At 43.4% G+C, this 22192-nt stretch overlaps 1 protein-coding gene across 4 annotated transcripts in view; it reads right to left on the minus strand.

The window, feature by feature from the left end:
* Positions 1-22192, minus strand: part of TRIM2 (tripartite motif containing 2) — a 171179-nt gene that overhangs the window by 136595 nt on the left and 12392 nt on the right. The window lies entirely within an intron of this gene.

Here is a 22192-nt window from a genome sequence, read left to right on the forward strand (position 1 = left end):
CTCAGGGCCACAAAACAGGTACTGGTCCCCCCTTTGGTAAGTCCTTCACGGAGAACTTATCTTGCTTTTGCTCCTGAGCGTAGGCGGCATCTACTAACTTTTTCTTGACCTTTGGAGCCTTTGATTTCACCGATACAGAAAGCATTCTGTGTTAGCATTCTAATTACATATATATGATTGGCGACTGTAAATACCTACAAATAAATTCTGATATTTCCATGAAAATATTGCTCAAACTTTCTGAAATTCGAATTTATCATATTTGTGATATGGTAATAGATCCTTAATTAGAGTTATATCATATAGAATTTTCTCTTTGTAAACAGTGGGTTTTACAAGTATGATTTGAATTTTTAATACTGGAAAAAAAATTTTGCAGTACAAAAATAGCCTTTACTATTCTGTGGCAAGGGAATTTATTAGAATTGATTTCTTTTTCTGGAAAGTACCAATAAGTGTAATATCATCAATCTATTGGGGCAACTCCAACAGTTTGTGTTTTCCATAGACCAGCTTCCCCATGCAGGCAAAGCTTATTTTCTCATTCTTTCCCTTCTGGTCGTTTCTTAAGGTCTAGAAGAGCAGGCTCCTTCTGATAACAAGAGAGACGGGTGGCAGACAGGGAGCGGCTCTAATTCATTCAGAGTACAGGGAAGAAAGGCCCAGGCTTGAGAGAGCTGTGCCTCCCTTTCAGGGACTTGGCAGCTGGGACAATACTTGAAAAGCTGCCCTCAGGTGCAGCCGGCTAGCATCTTAGATTCTGTGTAACTCTAGAAGATTCTGTTCCAGGCTGTCCCTTGAGTCCCAACAAGAATTCCTTCCTTAGTGACAGAGCATGAGAATGAGGCTCTTGCAGTTCCTTTTACAGATTTTATGAGGATGAAATAGTTCAAATTTTTAAAGATTCGCCTGACGTTTAAGCACTATTTCTTAGTAAGTCTCTTAAAAACCCTCCACATTTCTTCTGCTTCTTTAAAAGCATGAAATTCTGAAGATATTCACATCCCGTCTTTAATCTCCAGGTTGAGTCAGCTCCACTGCATCACAGAATGTTAGAGCCAAATGTAACCTAAGAGGCCTTTACGTCATAGATAAGGAGACCGTGACCCAGGGAGGCGAAGTGGCCCAGTTCCCTCCACTCTGACCGGACTCCAGCCTCTCCTCCAGCCTATCACGGGGGCTCTCAGCCTCGGCCCTCTTGCTATCTGGGCTGAAGAATTCTGTGTTGTGGGCCTGTCCTGTGCACTGCAGAATGTTTAGCAGCATCCCTGGCCTCTACCCACCAGAAGCCAGAGCACCTCTCCTCCCTCCTCCATGGTAACAGCCCAAAATGTCCCCAGACATTGCCAAATGTCCGGTGGCAGGGGGACAGGCGGGGTGGGGCAGTGGTGAATCAGCCCTGGTTGAGAACGACTGGTCTAGCAATTTCCTCGGCCCCCTTCCCACGCTGGGCTAAGGGATACCCAGTTTTAATAACAAGGTTGTCTGCACAAGCCCCCCTTCCTCAGTTCCCTTCTCCTAACCAACTGCTAATCAAACTCAACCTTTCTCATCAAATGCCTCAGTGAGAGATGAGCCCCAGTTGGGTTAACAGATCCTCAGAAATCCGTTCTCCTCACTTGATTTCCTGTCTATGTACAGCCTCCCCGACTCCTTTCTGAGCTCCTGAGAGTAGAGGTGTATCCTCCTTGACTGGCGTAACTCAACCCATGGCCGCCCCTACTGCCTGCAGTGCTAGGGACAAAATAGAAGCACCACCAAGGCCACTGGCCAACCAACACTTCAGGAAGGCTCTGTTCAAACACGAAGGCACAGCTGCTCAGATCACACGTGTAAACATCAGAGCAAAGGTGAAAGGCACGTCCCTTGGAAACTGACTCAAGGGCAGTCGCTCTAGGGCTCAGGACCCGCGGAGTCATCCGGAGAACGCACAGGCTGTGAGCACACGGAGGTAAAGTCTTGAAGATCGACGTTCTTTTTCCCTTTATGTAAGTGAGGCTGGAACTCACTTGAGGTAAAAAGGCCAACACAGCAAAAATGAAAATATTCCTGAGATTTCCAAATGTATATACTAAGTAAATAGCTGTATGATGAGTCTGTCCCTTAAGGAACTAACCATATTAGGTGCTCTTTCAGCCAGAAAGCTTTTGTGGAACTCTGCTATCAGGAAACTACAGTCAAAATGAAAGAGACTCATTCATTCATTCATTCATCCATTCACCCATTCATTCAATAAATACTTGGGAAGAATGTATGTGTAAAAAAGGACGAATCATTATGGAACAATGCTGCTGAGGGAACATCAGGATGCCCTGCTAGGGAATTTGTCCTAGAAAGTGGCATTTGAAAGTGGACTGTATTTGACTCCCCAAACTAGGCATGGCATCCCCACCACAGAGAAGATGATGGGGCAGATGGGTGCTCTGGGTGGCGTCGCCAGGTGTGATGGGTGGGCCTGTACTTCTGGTGAGGGTTCTAGTATCTGAGAGACCCCATGCCACTTTCTGAGGACAGGAAAAAAGCAGCAGTACTGATGGAAACGTCCTGAATTCCAGAGGGCCGATCCTTGCCATGCACACGGGAATATCACTGTGAGGCCGATCACAGGAGAGCAATGCTGAACCCATCCATCCTTGCACCTGGGATCCAAAGCCCGCCCAGACTACAGCTGGGGAGAACAGGCCCTCTTCAAAGTGCCCAGAGGACTTCCTGTCCCTCAAGCTACTCCTTATCCTCCCGTTTATGGACTGAATATTTGTGCCCCTGCCCAAATTCATATGTTGAAGCCCTAATCCCCATATGGCTGTATTTAGAGATGGACCCTCAAGGAAGTAATTAAGGTTAAAAGAGGTCATAAGGGTGGGGCCCTATCTGACAGGATTAGTGTTCTCACAAGAAGAGACAACAAAAAGCTCTGCTCTCTCTCTCCAAGTACACACACTGAGGAAAGGCCGTGTGAGCATACAGCAAGCAGGTGGCCATCTGCAAGCCAGAAAGAGAGCCCTCTCCAGAACCCAGCCATGCTGGCACCCTGATCTCAGACGTCTAGCTTCTAGAAGTATGAGAAAATTAATTTCTGTTGCTTAAGCAACCCAGGCTGTGGTATTTTGTTATGGCAGCCCAAGCAAAGGCCCTGCCCAAGGTAAAAGGCCCTTGGTTCACCCAGTCCGTTCTGGAAGCTCATCACCATGCAGCCTGGCTTTTACACTATTGGGTGTACATGCTTTACCCTGATGCTCCCACTGAATCTCTATGAGGTTGGCAATTGTCATCCTCACTTTACAGATGAGGAATGTGAAGTTTAGAACAGTTAAGAAACTTGCCCAAGATAAGTCTGACCTGTGTTGTGGAGCTGGAATTATATAGAACACAGCTCTGAAAGCTCCTTGTTGTTCGACCCACACCTGCAAGGGCTGCTAACTTCTGCTTGGGTGTTTTTCTCATTGCGAATCTCTGACCTTGCTTATTCCTTCATGGGGCACCCTAGGCTCTTTCTCACCCACAGGCCAGGCCCCTGCATTCCACATCCTCTCTCCTGGATGAGCTTCCTACAGATTCGGATGTACTGATGTGGCCCTGATCTCACATCATCCTCTCCCTTCCCCTATAGCACTCTGGACCATCCTGTCTTACCCCCTGGGTGTAGCTCAGGTTCTCAGCACCTGTGTGCAGAGCTGCGGCTGGAGGCATGGTCCCCATCCCTGTTCCTGTTCCAAGCTTTGTCACCTTCTCAATACAGCCCTCCGCTACCTAGCAGATGTCTTTTTCTTTTCCTTCACACAATGCAGGAACATTCGTCATCCCACTGAGGCCACAGGGCTTCATCATGGGAATGGGAAACACTGCAATTGTGAAATCATAAAGACGAGTCTGAGGGGTGAGAAGCAGCCCATGCATCGTCTCCCAGGGATGCCACAGACACGAAGGCTGCGTCTGCAGAGACAGAGGTGGCTGTATACCAGCACAGGCAGGAAAGGCCCAGAGCAAGTGGCATCTGAGGCAGCAACGTGTGGTGGGCTCAGGCTTTGGGGCCAAATGCCCATTCATTCATTCATTCATTCATCAAATCTTTATGGTGTTCCAGGTCCTATGCTGGGTGTTGGAGATACAGCAGTGAACATGCTCTCTGGGGAAATCAGACAATAATGGATCACAGGCTGGGACAATGGCTCTAAAGGACTATCCAGGGTGATGTGATAGAGGGTCCAAGGGACAGGAAGTGCATCCTGAGGAAGTGGGGAGAGCACCCTAGGCAGAGGAAGGAGCAGCCCTCAGGTAGAGAAGCACTTTTTGAGAATGAGGAACACAAAGAGGCCAATGGGGCTGGAAGACAGTAACAGTTTTACTAACTTAACTCAAGAATTAAATTATTCTGAAACACCTGATGGTTTGGGGAAGAAATCCACAAAATCGTAAAATGAACAATTCTATATTGTATGCACTCCAAATACTGAAAATGAACTCTTTTTAAAATTTTACTGAAGTATAGTTGATTTACAATGTTGTGTTCGTTTCTGGTGTACCACAAAGTGATTCGGTTATATATATAACTGAACTCCCACTCTATCCCTCTCCCACTTCTCCTCCCCTTTGGCAACCACAAGTCTGTTCTCTATGTCTCTGAGTCTGTTTCTGTTTCGTGGATAAGTTCATTTGAGTCATATTTTAGATTCCACATATAAGTGATATCATATATTTGTCTTTCTCTGTCTGACTTACTTCACTTAGTATGATCATCTCTAGGTCCATCCATGTTGCCGCAAATGGCATTATTCTGAAAATGAACTCTTGTTCCATAACGCCAACACTGGGTGGGCGTCTACTACATGGCAGGCACTGTGCTCACTGCTTTTATTTTCATTTAGCACCTCACTCAGTCCTAATAACAGCCCTATGGAGCATGCCCTACTTACAGATGAGAAAACTGAGTCACAGGCACACGTTACCCAAAGTCACATGGCTGAGAAGTAGCAGATGGGGGCTCGAACCCACGCACTCGGGCTCCAGGCCTGGGCTCAGTCATAACACCACCTCTGACATCTTTTCTCTAAGGCCCTTGGAGAAGGGCAGCTACATCAAGAAGCCTGACTTGGACTCCAGTCTCTTTACTATTCCCAAGTTCTATGATCTCAAAAAATACTCAGTGTCTGCAAGTACAGTGGTTCAGGCTGCGGCCTCAGGAGGCTCACCACCCCAGCGCCCCCGCCGCTCCGGCTTCACTTCTGATTCTGAACCAAAGGATTTCTTCCTCACCTCCTATCACGTATTATCTGTCCAAGGGCCTCAATTTTGTCACCTGTAAAATGGGCTGCTGTGAGTCCTCAATGGACTACAGTGGGTAGGGAGCCTTCTCAGCCCTTTCCTAGCTTTCCCCTCAAATACCAGAAGGAGTCAGAGGCCCGGATGAAGCAAACCTGTTCATTAGGACTCAGCCCCGCCATTTCTAGAGCACGCCCATTTCTAAAAGCAAAGTACTCCATTGCCAGACAACTGCCTGGAGGGTGGAAACCCACGTCTTCTGACTCCTGTCCAGCACCATCCCCAGCACAGGGCGCCAAGTGTCATCTGGGGACAGGAAGGGAGTCATGAGCTGGGCCACGACGGCCCCAAGTAAGCAGGATGCCCTGTGTGTGCTACCTGCAGCCCTGGTCTACAGGAATGCTGGTCTACAGGAATGCTGGGATTGAGTCCAAACAAGAGGGGAAGGGCGCCAGGACTCATTACTGCCACATCCCTGTATCCTGTATTCTGGCCCCGTACCCTTATCCTTGATGGGTGAGGGAAGGCTGAAAGCCAGAGCTGCCTTCAGACCGGGAGGTGGTGGGGTGCAGGACCACAGTCTGCACAGCCTCTCACAGTCCAGAAGGTGTTTGTTTGGTGTGGTGTGTCTGCTGGGGGCTGGGAAGGCAGTGAACCTTCATTCTGTTCAACGGCTATCCCAACCTGACTCAGCCCTTGGCCATCACATGGTCCTTGCCTTGCGTGCTAGAACCACTCCCCTGGCCTGACACTTGTGATCAGAGCTCATGGGGCCTTCAGAACTGCCTCCTTTCCCTAGCTTGCCTCTTAAGGGCTTTCTAGAGAGGCAGTACGGCTGAGTGGTTAATGCAGACTGCCTGGATGGGATTCCACCTCTTCTGTGAGATCTGGGCAGGTCACTGCACCACTGTGGGCCTCTATTTCCTCATCTGTAAAATGGATTTAATCACGGTATCCACTTCAAAGAGTTGTGATTGAAACCAAGCAGGACCCTGTGGGGCTCCTGAGCATGGAAACCTTTCTGTGTCACCTGTTTCTTGTTTGTAGGCAATAGACTCCAGCTTCCATGACCTTCCCTGAGCTCCAAAGAGCAGGTTCAAACGTTTGCTAATCAGGGAAGGGAGGGGATGCAGAGACAAGGGAGGAACAGTCAAGGAACAATAGTGCAGCCCTGGGAAAGGATCCTGGTTCCACCTCAAGGGATACACATAACAATATATTTGAGCTCTTTACAGAACTAAAACCCCCAACAAATGGAAGACGTTAACGACCTGCAGAAGCGTTCTTCATTCCAGAGAGAAGGTCACAGTTTGAGAACCACAGAAATCAGGAGATCACCTGAGGCCAGATTAAAGGAATGCAGGCCCTGCACACACCCTGATCCTTATCAGCAACCCGGCCCTTGAACCACTGCTATGAAACTCCTCACCAAATCTTCCCGGGTTGGGACACACAGTTTTTGAGGGCATTAGCCTGCTGTGACCCCCTTTGCCTGGCAAAGCAATAAAGCTGTTCTTTTCTACTTCACCCAAAACTCTGTCTCCGAGATTCAATTTGGCAACTGGTGCAGAGAGGCCAAGTTTCGGCATCATGATAAGAATACATAAGTAAGTACTTAGAAGAGTGCAAGGCTCTTTATGTGAGAGTTAGCTCTTGTTCTCATTATTACAATTATAAATGCTCACTCTCCTGTGGTCTTCTTCCTCAGCCCTTGTCACTTTCTACACACCCAGAGGGCTCTATGTGACACTTGGGACAAATGACAGGCACAGCTCTGAGGGCGGGGCACCCCTGGTGCTCAGGACAATGCGTGGCACAGTGGGTACTTCATACATATTTACTGAACGAATGAATGAATGCAGTGCTCTGTTCGATGCCTAGGAGCTAGCAAGAGTGGCTAGTTAGTATTTTTCCCAAGGAGTTTTTTTTTTTTAATTTCTGGGCAAGATTGCAACCCCCCCAACTTGCCTTTCAAAGGCTTTGTGCTCACACAGCTAAGACTTGGGACCAGGAGCCCTGCCTCTGCTTCCAGCCATGTCCCAATTAGCTACAACACCTGAGGCTGTCTAAAGCCTCTTTTTTCTGATAAGAATAACAACACCCAATCCTAGGGCTATGGTCACAATTAATGAGATGGCATGGGAAATGTGCCATGAAATTTGCAAAAGAAAACCTTACTATTTATTCCTATAAAGCAACATTATTTAAAATGTACCCAAAACACATTGAGTTAATGGGGCTGTTCATTTATTGAAGACCAATTCTTCTTGTTTAGTTCCCTTCCCAGAGGCAAGGGTACAGTGTTATCAGCTCTCTGAAGATAAAGCAAATCCATTTATTCACTGCAGCATTCAAATGCAAAGTGAAACTATCCGTCCTCATCTCCTCACCAGCTTAAATAGAACTTCATTTAGTATGTATTCTGAACACGGGACACAGTTTGGAAGAGAACTCCAGGCCTTCATTCCTTGTCCGGTTAACCATTATAGACCGGGTGATGAAAGTCTCACAGATAAGGCTGTCTTCCCCCTGAGGAGGCACCCTAAGCCCACGCAGAGCCATGGCCATCTCCATTCTGGGCCCCGGCAGGCCTGCTGCCACAAACAACGTGTTGATCTTCCACACATTCCTTAGAAACCACTCAGGCGCCAATCCACCTTTCCCCGCAGGACTGCAGCTGCCGTTTACTTCCAAATTCAGCCATCTGAAAAAAACCTGTCATTATGTTTAATAGTGACGTATGCCCCATTTTTTGCACAATATGTACCATCAGAATCCAGAGTTGCTATATCAATATGAAGCTGAAAGCAGTTTAATAAGAGATTCATGATGCAAAAGCATCCTTGATATACCATTTCCCAAGGTGGGCTCCATGGGAGAGAAGCAAGTAAGAGACAGCAGGAAAAAATGAAAAGTTGGCAACAAGAAGGCTGGGGACTGTGAATTAAACAGCCTTCCTTACTGCAGAGCTTTTCAGAGTTTTTAGTGTATTATTATGTATTGTGAACATTATAGTATACATGATCCTCAAACAAGATTATAGTATACATGATCCTCAAATTGGTTGGACCAGAAATCATTTTTCATTCCCCTTGCCTCAAAGCCAATATCTCAAGGGACTATGAAAACTGCTTATTAGCATAGCAAACTTTTCCACAAAATAGGCCTTCTTACCCTCTATCAACTGCAAAATAAATATTACTCTTGTGTCTCTGTAAGCAGCCAGAAGAATATTACTCTTTTATTTTGTTATTTATTTATTTGGTTGCTCTGGGTCTTAGTTGCCTCAGGCGGGCTCCTTAGATGCAGCTCACCCGCTCCTTAGTTGTGGCATGTGGGCTCCTTAGTTGTGGCATGCGGGCTCCTTAGTTGTGGCATGCATGCGGGATCTAGTTCCCCGACCAGGGATCGAACCTGCGCCCCCCGCATTGGGAGCACAGAGTCTTACCCACTGCACCACCAGGGAAGCCCCAGAAGAATATTACTCGTCTGCCCATAAGTACGGGAGGCAACCAGAAGGCTCTAGAGTCTTTATTCCGACTCAAGATATCCTCTTCAGTTTTTTTTGTTGTTGTTTGTTTAATAGTCTGTCCTCTTAGACCAAAACCTTCTGAGGGAATAATCTTCAACAAGTAGAATAATTGGTCACTGGCAAGTGAGTCTCCTACAAATCCGGTTTGGCAAGTGAGTCTCCTACAAATCCGGTTTGGCAAGTGAGTCTCCTACAAATCCGGTTTGGCTGAGTGGGGTTGGGGTGGTGGTGGAGCGCTGTCTGAAATGGCAGAGTGTTATGGCACCAACAGCCTGCAAGCGTCACCCACTGCATTACCTGAATTGTATTCAGGGGGGCCGGGCTGATGGCCCAGTTGGGCCCTTGGGCCACAAGTTCATGGAGGCTGCTGGGCAGAAGCTGTCTCTGTCAGGTGACCTCATTTGGTAGAGGCTGCTAATTGTTTGCTCACTGTCCGTTCTCCCTTTGTTCCATATACCAGAAGCCCTGATTTAAAAAAAAAATTTTTTTCATGGAAAGGCATTTTATGTTAAATACAGCAGTGTGTACGTGTGAATCCCAAATTCCCAATCTATCTCTCCCCCTGACCCTTCCTCTCTGGTAACCATAAGTTCGTTTTCTGAGTCTTTTTATGTTTTGTAAATAAGTTCACTTGTGTCATTTTTAAAAAAAGATTCCACATATAAGTGTTATCGTATGATATTTGACTTTCTCTGTCTGACTTACTTCATTTAGTATGATAATCTCCAGGTCCATCCATGTTGCTGCAAATGGCATTATTTCATTCTTTTTTATGGCTCAGTAATATCCCATTGTATATATATACACCATATTTTCTTTATCCATTCATCTGTCAATGGACATTTAGGTTGCTTCCATGTCTTGGCTATTGAAAATAGTGCTGCTATGAACATTGGGGTACATGTATCCTTTCAAACCATGTTTTTCTCTGGATATATACCCAAGAGTGGGGCTGCTAGAAGCCCTGATTTTTAAATGGACCCAGGAACCCCTATAAAGGATTCATTTCATAGGTTCTCTTCCAACGAGCTGTGGCCAGAGACTACGTTTTGACCAGTGAGATGTACGTGGAAACACTGAGTGACAGCTTCCAGGAGAACTTGTTTTAGGACAGCTGACCTGGGCCCTTTTGTTCTCCCTCACCCTTTTCTTCAAACCCTTCCTTCCTGCTGACTAGATTGAGGGAAATGGCTGGTACTTAAGCAGCCCTCTTAGTCCATGAGGTAGAAGCCGGTTACAGAGGGTACCCAAAAAAACGTGAGCACTGGAGCCCTAGACCCTGACAACTTTATGAACTGGGCTACTCACCTCTGGATCCCTTTTACCTGAGAGAGAAATACATTTTCCTCTTGATTAAGCTGTTGTGGGTTTTCTGTCACAGCTGAATTAAGTCTTAACTAATGCAACAGATAGTGCCTAAACATTTTCGTACTGGGAAATAATTTTAAACTTACAGAAAAGTTGCATGCGTATTACAGAGAATTCTGGTATGCGCTTTACCCAGATTTGCCAATTTGTTAATAATTTGCCACGTTTGCTTTATCATTCTTAACCTCTCTGTTTCACTTTCCCTTCATGCACACACAATTTTTAACCACTTGAGAAGGAACTGTGTACATCATGCTCCTTTACTCTTAAGTACTTCACTGTGAACAAGGACAAGAGCTCCCACGTAACCATAGTCACCAAATTCAGGAACTTTAGCATTGATACAATACTATTACCGAATCTATAGTTCATATTCCAATTTTGCCAGTTGCCCCAATAATGTCTTTTCCTGGACAGCTACATGTAAAAGAATGAAATTAGAACATTCTCTAACACCATATACAAAAATAAACTCAAAACAGATTAAAGACCAAAATTTAAGATCAGATACTATAAAACGCCTAGAGGAAGATACAGGCAGAACACTCTTTGATGTAAATCATAGCAATATATTTTTGGATCCACCTCCTAGAGTAATGGAAATAAAAAAAAATAAATAAGCAAATGGGACCTAATTAAACTTAAAAGCGCTTGCACAGCAAAGGAAACAATAAACAAAACGAAAAGACAAACTACGGAATGGGAGAAAATATTTGCAAACAACGCAATTGACAAGGGATTAATTTCCAAAATATAGAAGCAGTTCACACAGCTCAAAAACAAACAACCCAATCAAAAATTGGGCAGAAGATCTAAGTAGACATTTCTCCAAAGAAGACATACAGATGGCCAAAAGTCACGTGAAAAAATGCTCAATGTCACAAATTAGTAGAGAAATGCAAATCAAAACTATAATGAGGTATCACCTCACACTGATCAGAATGGCCATAATCAAAAAGTCTATGAATAGGGGCTTCCCTGGTGGCGCAGTGGTTGAGAACCTGCCTGCCAATGCAGGGGACACGGGTTCGAGCCCTGGTCTGGGAAGATCCCACATGCCACGGAGCAACTGGGCCCGTGAGCCACAGTTACTGAGCCTGCACGTCTGGAGCCTGTGCTCCACAACAAGAGAGACCGCGATAGTGAGAGGCCCGCGCACCGCGATGAAGAGTGGCCCCCACTTGCTGCAACTAGAGAAAGCCCTCGCACAGAAACGAAGACCCAACACAGCCATAAATAAATAAATAAATAAAATTAAAAAAAAAAAAGTCTATGAATAATAAATGCTGGAGAGGGTGTGGACAAAAAGTAACCCTTCTACACTATTGGTGGGAATGTAAATTGGTGCAGCCACTATGAAGAACAGTATGGAGGTTCCCTGAAAAACTAAAAATAGAGTTACCATATGATCCAGCATTCCTGGGCATATATCCGGAGAAAGCTATAATTTGAAAAGGTATGTGCACCCCAACGTTAATAGCAACACCATTTACAATAGCCAGGACATGGAACCAATCTAAGTGTCCATTGACAGATGAATGGATAAAGAAGATGTGGTGTATATATATAATGTAATATTACCCAGCCATAAAAAACATGGATGGACCTAGAGATTACCATACTAAGTGACATCAGACAGATAAACACAACTATCATATGACATTGCTTATATATGGAATCTAAAAAAATGATACAACTGAATTTATATACAAAACAGAAATAGAACAGAGACATAGAAAACAAACATGGTTACCAAAAGGGAGGGAGGGATAAATTCAGAGTTTGGGATTAGAAGATACACACTGCTATATATAAAACAGATAACCAACAAGGACCTACTGTATAGCACAGGGAACTCTACTCAATACCTTGTAAAAGAATATTTATGTGTGTGTGTGTGTGTGTGTGTGTGTGTGTGTGTGTATACACACACACCTATTTATATATAACTGAATCACTTTGCTGTACACTTGAAACTAACACAACATTGTAAATCAACTATATTTCAATAAAAACTTATTAAAAAAAGGACAGTCTCATTAAAAGTTATTAACCATAAGAAAAAGTTCAGGATCCAATTAGAATCATATATTTATTTGTTGTATCTCAGATAAGCATTTTTAATGGAGTATTTCTTTAAAAAAAAGAAAAATTCAAATTAAAAAGAAATCAGATTATTTGCATATCCAGCTCACCGCCACTTCTACCTCTTTAGTGATTCACAAACCTGCCATTATCCTGCTGTCAAGCTCAATTTTAGGCCCCTGAATGCAGCAGCACCCCCACCCCAATGTGTGTTTCTAGATTGCCCACACCCCCTTCTCCCATTATTCCCCATGCTACTTCCAGGAGTTCTGAGCGTCCCAGTCACAGCGAGGCTGTGGTAACTTCAGTGTTAGCAATTCTCACCTACGGGGTAGTCAGCAGTGGAGATCACCCCATCGTGCACACCATTTCCAATAACTGCCTGATGGACTCAATACACTGGAAAAACTTGCACGGGGCACTTGACAAAGAGGTGGGAACAGTGATCGTTTAAGCCTCCTGGATGTAACCAGCCATTAAACAGTTGTCTAAGTTTTGTTCAGATGTAGCAGCAATCCATATCTCGAATGCATTTGATAAGGTGACTTAGGAGGTATGATTTATTCATCCTTGAGGGTTTATTTCCACCATATCTGTCTCTACGGCAAGAACCAGGCTTGCTGACAGCCCATCGCTGATGTGCAGCAGAGCTCTCCACGCATCTTCACGGAGCTTATTCTTTAGGCACCAGTCAATTCCTTCCATTTTATGAGGAAAGAGATAGGATTTTTTTAATTAATGAAATTTATTAATAGGCATAGATGGGTATATTACTAAATGGTCTAAAATGGTCTCTCGGCTCCCAAGAAAGAATTACCGAGGAATCATCGGGGGCGGGTTGGCTGCTGCTCTGTGGGGCGGGCAGGCGGCCTGATAAGTGAGTTGACAAGGACCCCTCCTTTGGACACCTTTGGGGATCCTGCTGATGAGCCAGGGAAGCCCCACACCTAACGATAACCCCACTGGCCTAGGAGACACTAACGTGCTGTTTCTCTCCATTGAACTTGGGTCTCAGGCTGAAGCCTGGAGACTCCAGCCAGCTGGAAAGAATAGGGATGGGGTGGGAGGGTCATTGCACATTCAGGGAAGACCGCTGTCTGCATAATTGCTGCCACATCTTCAAACTGCAGTTGCATTGATTCAGAATCACCGGATGGGTGAGAAGAAAACCATGGTCAGTGCAAACGTTTCCCCTGAGAAGGAAGCCGTCGTTAAAGTGCTTCCTGCTATGGCTGTCAGGCGGGCGCCCTTGCCCTTGTGCATGCTCTGATGGCCGAGGGTGGGCCGGCTTAGAGGGAAGTGGGGCTCCAGGCCAGAGAGAAGAGGTGTGGCGGGCTGCTCCCACCTGTGACCTGGCACTTCTGGGGCTGTCCCTCCTGAGGCCACTGTGAGAGTATGTCACCTGTATTTCTTTTTTAGAACTTTGAACCTAAAGATAGAGACATCAGTGCTCTAACTTCTGTCCCCATCCAGCTGTAGCCCCACTGCGATGCTGTTATATCTCCCACAGTGGATACAGGGCAGGTACACAGCAGGCCTTCAATACACATTTGTGCGCTGAAGGAAGGATTTTGATCTAACCCAGAATCCCATCAACATAGACACCGTTCCAGAGGATACTGGGAGTGAAGAACTCCTGAAAACTGGACACCATCAACGCCCTCCAGGAAGTGTTTCCTGAGTCAGCTAAAAATCACTGTAATGGAAAAATGCCCTGGTTTCTAGAAAGAAAAGAAAAGAAAGGGAAAGGGAGGGAGGGAAGGAGGAAGGGAGGGAGGAAGGGAAAAAGAAAAAGTCAGTCACTAAAAACAGAGGCATGGGAGGGACTATAAAAGAAAAAATACAAGAGACAACCAAATGCAATGTGCAGATCATTTCCATTCTGATGCCACAAAGTATAAAAAAATGTTTTTGTGACAACCAATATGAATATGCATGAGGTATTACATGATATTAAAATGTTACTGTTAATGTCATTAGGTATGACAGTTGCATGGTAGTTATGTTGTTGGGTTTTTTTTGAAGTCTTAGTCTGTTATCCATATTGAGTATTTATAGTTGAAATGACCTGTCTGGGATTCGCTTAAATATAACAGCAAAAAACAAAACAACAAAAAGTTGGCACGGAAGGGACACGGCTGGCAAAATGTTGATAATTGTTGACACTGGGTTTGGATTCATGGAGGTTCATGATACCATTTTTTCTACTTTCTGTGTAATTTTGAAACCTTTCAAAAGAAAAATATTTTACAAGTGGAATCCACAATCTCCAACCCCTGAACCAGGTCGTATCATCTTTTTTCCATTAGTTAATTCAATGCATAGTTACTGAAACCCTGTTATGTGAAAAGCATTGAGGTAGGAACTGTGAGGGGTACAGAGCTACATAAGACATGATCAAATATCAAATATGTACAGGATAAATATCTCTGGTGGTTTATACTTGGTTGCCTGGACATGGAAAACCCTGACTCCTCCTGGAAGCTGGGTATGCTCATCAGTAGTCAGCAGCCTCCATTCTAAAGCTGGTCACACCCCTTACTAACCAGGCTGTCTTGGACCAGCCACCTACCCTTCCTAAGCCTCTGTCTCCTCATTTATAAAAAGCAGCTAATGGTAGGACCCCCTTCGTGAGCTGGTTATGAGTATTAATGACAGGCTTAGCCTAGTACCTGCTTAGGCTATTGATACAGAGCCAATGACAATAACCAACATCGTGATGTGGTTAGAGCAGCCTAGCAGTAGCCCTTTGTGCCATTAGAAAAAAAGGGCCCTTTTCTCGGGCTGGCGCGACCAGGAACAAGGGTGAAGGGCTTGGCTGGTTTTACCCCTGGCTGGGCTCTCCTGTGTAGAGCTCAATCTGTATACCATAGGTGGGGCCTCTGCATACGTTTCCCAGGCCCACCCTGAGCCCCCTCAAATTTCCCAAAAGGAAGGAAAGCCCCAGAGCTTGCCTACAATTGAGCGTGTGCATGAATGTGCTTAGCATTCAAAAAGCACATTGGTGCTTGGCGCTGACCAACTTGTGTTTGGGGGTTATTGTGGCAGGATTGCCAGGTTAAGAAAAAACAACCACCTATACAGCAGACGCTTTACAACTAACTCCCCCCATGCCCACTCTGCCCCTCCACCACCAGGCTTAACCTCACAGTGCTGGGGTTGTGTTAAACATGCCATTCCTAGTGTTCAATCCTATTGATGGATTTTTAAAATTGTATTTTCATTTCTCCTAAATGACGGTAATAGGAATGGTGACTAATGTATTAATGTAGATTAATTGCTTGTTTTACTGGGAATGAGAGTTACTTTATCACTAGTCTTGATTATCCCTTATTTTGTTTTGTCTCCTCTTTCTCCTCCTCCTCCCCACACCCCTTCTTTAATTAAAAGGCAAACACTGGGGGCTTCCCTGGTGGCGCAGTGGTTGAGAGTCTGTCTGCCGATGCAGGGGACGCGGGTTCGTGCCCCGGTCCGGGAGGATCCCACATGCCGCGGAGTGGCCGGGCCCGTGAGCCATGGCCGCTGAGCCTGCGCGTCCGGAGCCTGTGCTCCGCAACGGGAGAGGCCACAACAGTGAGAGGCCCGCGTACCGCAAGAAAAAAAAAAAAAAAAAAAAAGCAAACACTGTTATGGCCAACAATCAGGCCATTCACTTCAGCAAGTGTTTTGCTATGTGGTGGATTGAAATGTACCATCCACATCCCAGCTGCAGGCGCCATTAATGCTTCCATGGATAGTCACACAAGTGCACATCTGTTTTGTAGATGCAAATGAAGCTAGAATGTGCCTGACTGCGAGGATGCCATTGTGAAGGGACACGTGCCTCACTCATGCAAAGCACTGGGCTATAGGAGGAAATGTACATGGTTCACGTGTACCACATTCAGGACATTCAGGCATGGACAGATGCCATGTGTAGACATTCAGAAATCAAAAATGCAAATATATTCAAATCCATTCCTGACTATCTGGAAGGCTGGAGAAATATTTCATAAGGTTGGCGCTTTTGTCATTGCTACGGCCAAGGATCACAGGGAGCCTTCATCAATATTAACATCTTTACAAATACTATGGCTTAGGACTACCTTTTCTAGTAAAATGCCCTATAATTACATATACATTTGCATACATTTATAAATTGTGCATTACACCAGAAAAATGACAGGTGAAAAATGCTGCCTCAAGGGCTTCCCTGGTGGCGCAGTGGTTAAGAATCTGCCTGCCAGTGCAGGGGACATGGGTTCGAGCCCTGGTCTGGGAAGATCCCACATGCTGCGGAGCAACTAAGCCTGTGAGTCACAACTACTGAGCCTGTGTGCTGCAACTACTGAAGCCCGTGTGCCTAGAGCCGGTGCTCCACAAGAGAAGCCACTGCAATGAGAAGCCTGCGCACCTCAATGAACAGTAGCCCCCACTCAACGCAACTAGAGAAAGCCCATGCGCAGCAACGAAGATCCAGTGCAGCTAAAAATAACAATAAATAAATTTATTTTTAAAAAATGCTGCCTCAAATAGTCAAGGGAAATTAAATCCAAATTCATATACCAAGGTAGATTGCAATAGCACAGCATATTACACAGTTTTTTTTTTTGACTAGTCCGATAACTAAGACTACTGCCTTCCAGATAACAAGTGTAAGGATAATTTTTAAAAGCAAACAAGAAACATTAAATCTATATTAAAGCGTGGTGTGTGAGTCTACATTTTCTAAGGCATGCCAGTCACAATGATACACTTCTTCCAAGAATCTGCTTGAAATAATTGGCTCTAACTATGTCATGAGTAACAACCTCTCCACCCTTCAACATGGATTGACTTCTTGAAGAGAACAAGGTGCCTCCAGTACCACAGAATTTATATCAAATGAAAATCTTTTAAAGAAATTTGAGTAAGTGCTAGATTAGAGCTGGAAAAGTCAACACTTTGGGAATGTATTTTAAAGATCTTTTAACAATGCAATTAAGTCAACCACTGTATATCACTATGCTGTCTAATTTAAGAAACATTATTTTTATATCTTTAAGCCTATTCAACTGGTTTCATTTGAGAAAATGGAAAATTAACATTTTGAGTTATTTCAAAGAAGGTCTCTATAGTTTTAATCTCAATCAATCCTGATTATCCACTATGTGTATATTAAGGTCTTTTTCTAACTCCATGCTTCCCATTGTCTGCCTTTGGTCACTTTACAGCTATATACATTTTTTTTTCTAGTTTCAAAAGCAATAAATGCTCTTTGCAAAAGTTCAACTGTCATCTATTATCCTACCACACAGAAATGATTACTTAACAATTCAGCATCATGTCAGATGGTTTTCTAGGCAAACATATTAGCAAAACAGTGCTTATGAAAACAAAATAATTCACAGTAATTTATCATTTCTTTTACCTTCCTACCAATAACATATCATGGATAACTTCCCTTATGGAAATGTTTGAGCCTATAAGCCTATTTTTTGGTGTGTAGCTTCATAGTATGCTGTTTTATGGATGTAGCATAATTTATTTAACCAATCCCCTATGTGGATAAATCAATATTATAAAGAAATGCAAAAAAAATTCTTGTACATACACCTTTGCAAATTTCTCCTATTTAAAGTGTTTTCTTAGGAATTCCCTGGTGGCCCAGTGGTTAAGACTCTGCGCTTCCAATGCAGGGGGAGCAGGTTTGATCCCTGGTCAGGGAACTTAGATCCCACATACCCCATGGTGCAGCCAAAAAAGAAAAAAATGTTCTCTTTACATATAAGTAGCTGGTTATACTTCCCCTGTTTTATTATTGTCTTTAAATCACCATAGCTAAATCAAGAATTAAGTGACAAGGAAATTGGCAAATGAGCCATGGAAAGTACATGTTTTTATATTTTATATTACTCAAACCCTTCATATTTTGTTATTTTCTATGGTTTTGAACCAGAGAATCTGAAGAAGAGAAATTCTAGGTGGAGGGATTTAGGGACACTTTCAACAACAAGCATAAGCCCTTGGGGGACAGAACCTCAGGCCTGTCTCCTTCCTGAATTGTGTTGTTAGTGAGGTTTTGACCAAAGTCTGTCTGCATCTCTCCTCTCCTGCACTTTTCTTGGGGCAGTTGCTCTACTCCCATTCTCACTGTGGGAGGTGTCAGGTTCTCTGCATCCCATAGTCATACTTTTCCCAGAGACAAAGGGAATTCAGGAGCTGAGGACTAGCTCATGCTAACTCTAGGTATGGCGTGTGGTGGTGAACTGGAAACAAATAACTTGTTAAAGATTCCAAACATGAAAACCGAATAAGATTTCAAAATAAATTTTGTTTCCTTGCCATTTCGTCGGACTGCTTTTGATCCTTTTGTAACACAAAATTTTCATTCAGGACTTCTTTCTATGTTGCAATTTGCCATTGCATCATCCTCCCGTCATGCTATATTTCTCAATGGGCTATTTGTTTAGAGACCTTTTTCTTTTCTTTTTGCCAAGTTCTGTGAACAATGAATTACTTCAGTGGGAAACTCCATACCATCTTTGCAGAAAGATCATGTGTGCAATTGTACTCCTTTGTGCTTTCATTGGTTTGGTTGTACAAGAGAAATCATTTTAAAAATACAAAATCAATAGTTCAGATTAAAGAGAAATAAATTCTCTTTAACCTGAAAAAGAAATGTGCTCTTTTCTTCCCTGGGCATTGCGATGTTCACCTTTAGCATGGAGTCATGAACTACAGGGCTTGGGGAACTTGACCGAGGTCACAACTAAGATATGAACCCAAACATTCTGGCTGCAGAGTCTAAATTCTTGATATTATATACTATATGGCTGATTCCACCACACACACCAAGTTTTGTGGTTAGGTAAAAAGTTTAAAAATTATTTGAGAGGAGAATTTAATCTGAGTTCACCAGATGGACTCCTGGGAGGTCAAAGCATCTCAAACTGAAAGCTAAAGATTAAAATGAAGTCTGCATAACGAATGATAGCATTCCAGATTCTGTTCTCTTTCATGGTCCCAGAATGGTGGAAATCAATTTTATCCATCCAAAGCAGAAGTATTCTTAGGAGACTTCTTAGTCTTAGAAGAAACTAAATGTTCCCATTAAAGAAAAATCCTTACAACACTGCCTTCTGGGGTTGCCCGAAGAAAAACTTGGCTCACTGCCAGATCATTCTTCAAAGGAGGTCCACCAATTACCAAACCAATCAATTACACAAAGGCTGCAATCAAACGTTTTACAGCTTCACTCTTAACTGTGTGTGGACAAAGATCTCCAGACACGTGAGTCTGAAACAAACAAACAAACAAACAAAAATAATGGAACTCAGAGGCCATAGAAACAATACAGGGAGTAGAGAAAGGTTTTTAAAAATCCACTGTGTTTCATGTCTTTGGAGCCAAAAAAGAAGACACGCATCCATGAAAGGACAAGATATTTTTTAAAAATTAAAAACCAAGAATGACACCTTAGAAATTAAAAATTTGAAAACAAAAGATCTCAATAGCATGAAAGATAAGAAAATTAGAAGATCAGTTCAAGTGGTGTGTTGTTCAGCTAACCAGAGTTCCAGAAGAGAAAACAGGAGGAAATAAAAGGGAAGGAATCAGTAAAGTGAAAATAAAGTACATTTTCCCAGAAAAGAAAAGCATGAGTTTCTGTATTAAAAAGGGCCAAGTGATCAGAATAATGAATGAAAAAACACTCAAATCATGGCAAATAGCTGTGAAATAGCAGAATATATAGGGAGAAAAAACACTGAAGGAGATGGAGAAAGGGAATGAATGGCAAAGGACTTCCCAGTAGCAATAATGGAGACCAGAGGCGAGTACATGAGCCTTTACAATTCTAGGAAAAACTATTTTCATCTAGAGATTCTATACCCAGCCAAACTATGAAGTCAGTGGGTAGAATAAAGACATTTTCAGATATACAAGGACTCAAAATTTACCTTGTATGTACCCTTTCTTTAAAAAGCTACTGGAGGATGTATTTCAGAAAAACAGAATTAAATCAAGAAAGAAAAAGACACTGGGGTCCAAGAAAAGAGAATCCAACACAGAAGAATTGACAAAAGCATGTCTCCAAACAACAGCTCACTGGGAGTAGAGAAAAAAACAACACAAAAAAACAGTCCAAACTGGAGAACAGAGGCCATGTGACACATCTGCTAGGACAGTTGAAAAAAATGTTAACAATTGGCCCATAGAAAATCTAATGAAAAAATGAAGTGTTTATTAGCTCTGGGTAAAATAAAATGCAGTATATAAACCACATTGCTCAGCAGTGACAACATTTATATAGTCATAATGTAAATAATGATTTAATCAAGACTTGTACTATAACTAAGTTGTGGGGAAGGAAGTGAGGAAACAAGAGTATAAGAAAGAAACCTAAATTCTCATCTTCTGTGACTGAGTCAACAGATAATACCCAAAATTGATCGGTAAACTGTAGTGTATGTATATGTAAGGAAATCTCAGGAAAAATATATGAGGGGTGGGTGATATTGGTTGCCTCCAGAGAGGGAATTAGACAGTCTGGGGACCAGGGTTAAAAGGAGACTTTTCATTATTTTTACCCTTTTTTCTTTTGAATTTTGAACTGTGTTGATATACTACCTTTTTGAATAAAGAAAAGAAATAATTTAAAAAAATAGCAGAAAGAGGATAATTTTTATTTATTTATTTTTTTTTGTGCGGTACGCAGGCCTCACCGTTGTGGCCTCTCCCGTTGCGGAGCACAGGCTCCGGATGCGCAGGCTCAGTGGCCATGGCTCACGGGCCCAGCCGCTCCGCGGCATGTGGGATCTTGCCGGACCGGGGCACGAACCCGTGTCCTCTGCATCAGCAGGCAGACTCTCAACCACTGCGCCACCAGGGAAGCCCCAGAAAGAGGATAATTTTTAGAAACATGAAACAGCTAATGAAAAATGGTTAAGACTGTTCAAAGGGGTTATTTTTAGGAAGGAGAACTGGGGGATGGGGTAACAGATAAGAGCCTGCTGTATTTAGGTATAAGCTTTTAACAATACCATTTTATCTTTAAAATGAAGTGCATGTATTTATATAAATAAAAAGTCAGAACAACATTAGACTATGAGAACAATTGTAGAGGTAAACTAGGTGAGGTGAAAGAAAACTGGCTACAGCAGGAATTTATGCAGATGTCAACCCTGAGTGAGCAAAACGTTCATGTCTTTAATAACACCTTTTCCCCCCAAACACCTTTTGTCTAAAAAGGTACAGTAGAAAATAAACTTGTATGAGAATAACAAAAATAAATACTACTTAAATCTCAAAGAAGGGACATGTTTCCTAAGTTTCTTTACATCGCAGCACATTTTTAACATGTAAATCTAGAAAACTGATCCCAGAGTACATGACATGAGTTATGATTTTAGAGAATCAATAATCTACAAATTTCAGAAATCTTCAGTAACCACCTAACTGCATTAAAAAGCAACTAAAGAGGGATTCCCTGGTGGCGCAGTGGTTGAGAGTCTGCCTGCCAATGCAGGGGACACGGGTTCGTACCCAGGTCTGGGAGGATCTCATATGCCGCGGAGCGGCTGGCCCGTGAGCCATGGCCGCTGAGCCTGCGCGTCTGGAGCCTGTGCTCCGCAACGGGAGAGGCCGCAAGAGTTAGAGGCCCGCGTACCGCAAAAAAAAAAAAAAAAAAAAAAAAAGGGCAACTAAAGAAAGTAGTCTTGAATATGGCTATGTATACTCGGGTAACAAAGGTTAATTTTTCCCTTACGTCTTGGAAAAGCTAGGTTCTTACATGTTTTTAGGATTCTGATGCCAAAAAAATTTTGCTCCTCAATTCCAGAGAGCATGATACGTGTGTCAACCCCTTTAATTCACTTGATCCAGTGGTTACTGATCACTTGGGCACAAGTGGGCAAAGGAAGATTCTCCCAGAATCTTGGGCATCATGGTTTCAAACTCTGTGGTCTGTTGGAGCTGCCTCATGAGGAA

This window comes from Pseudorca crassidens, chromosome 4, assembly GCF_039906515.1.
Source record: "Pseudorca crassidens isolate mPseCra1 chromosome 4, mPseCra1.hap1, whole genome shotgun sequence".
Lineage (NCBI taxonomy): Eukaryota > Metazoa > Chordata > Mammalia > Artiodactyla > Delphinidae > Pseudorca > Pseudorca crassidens.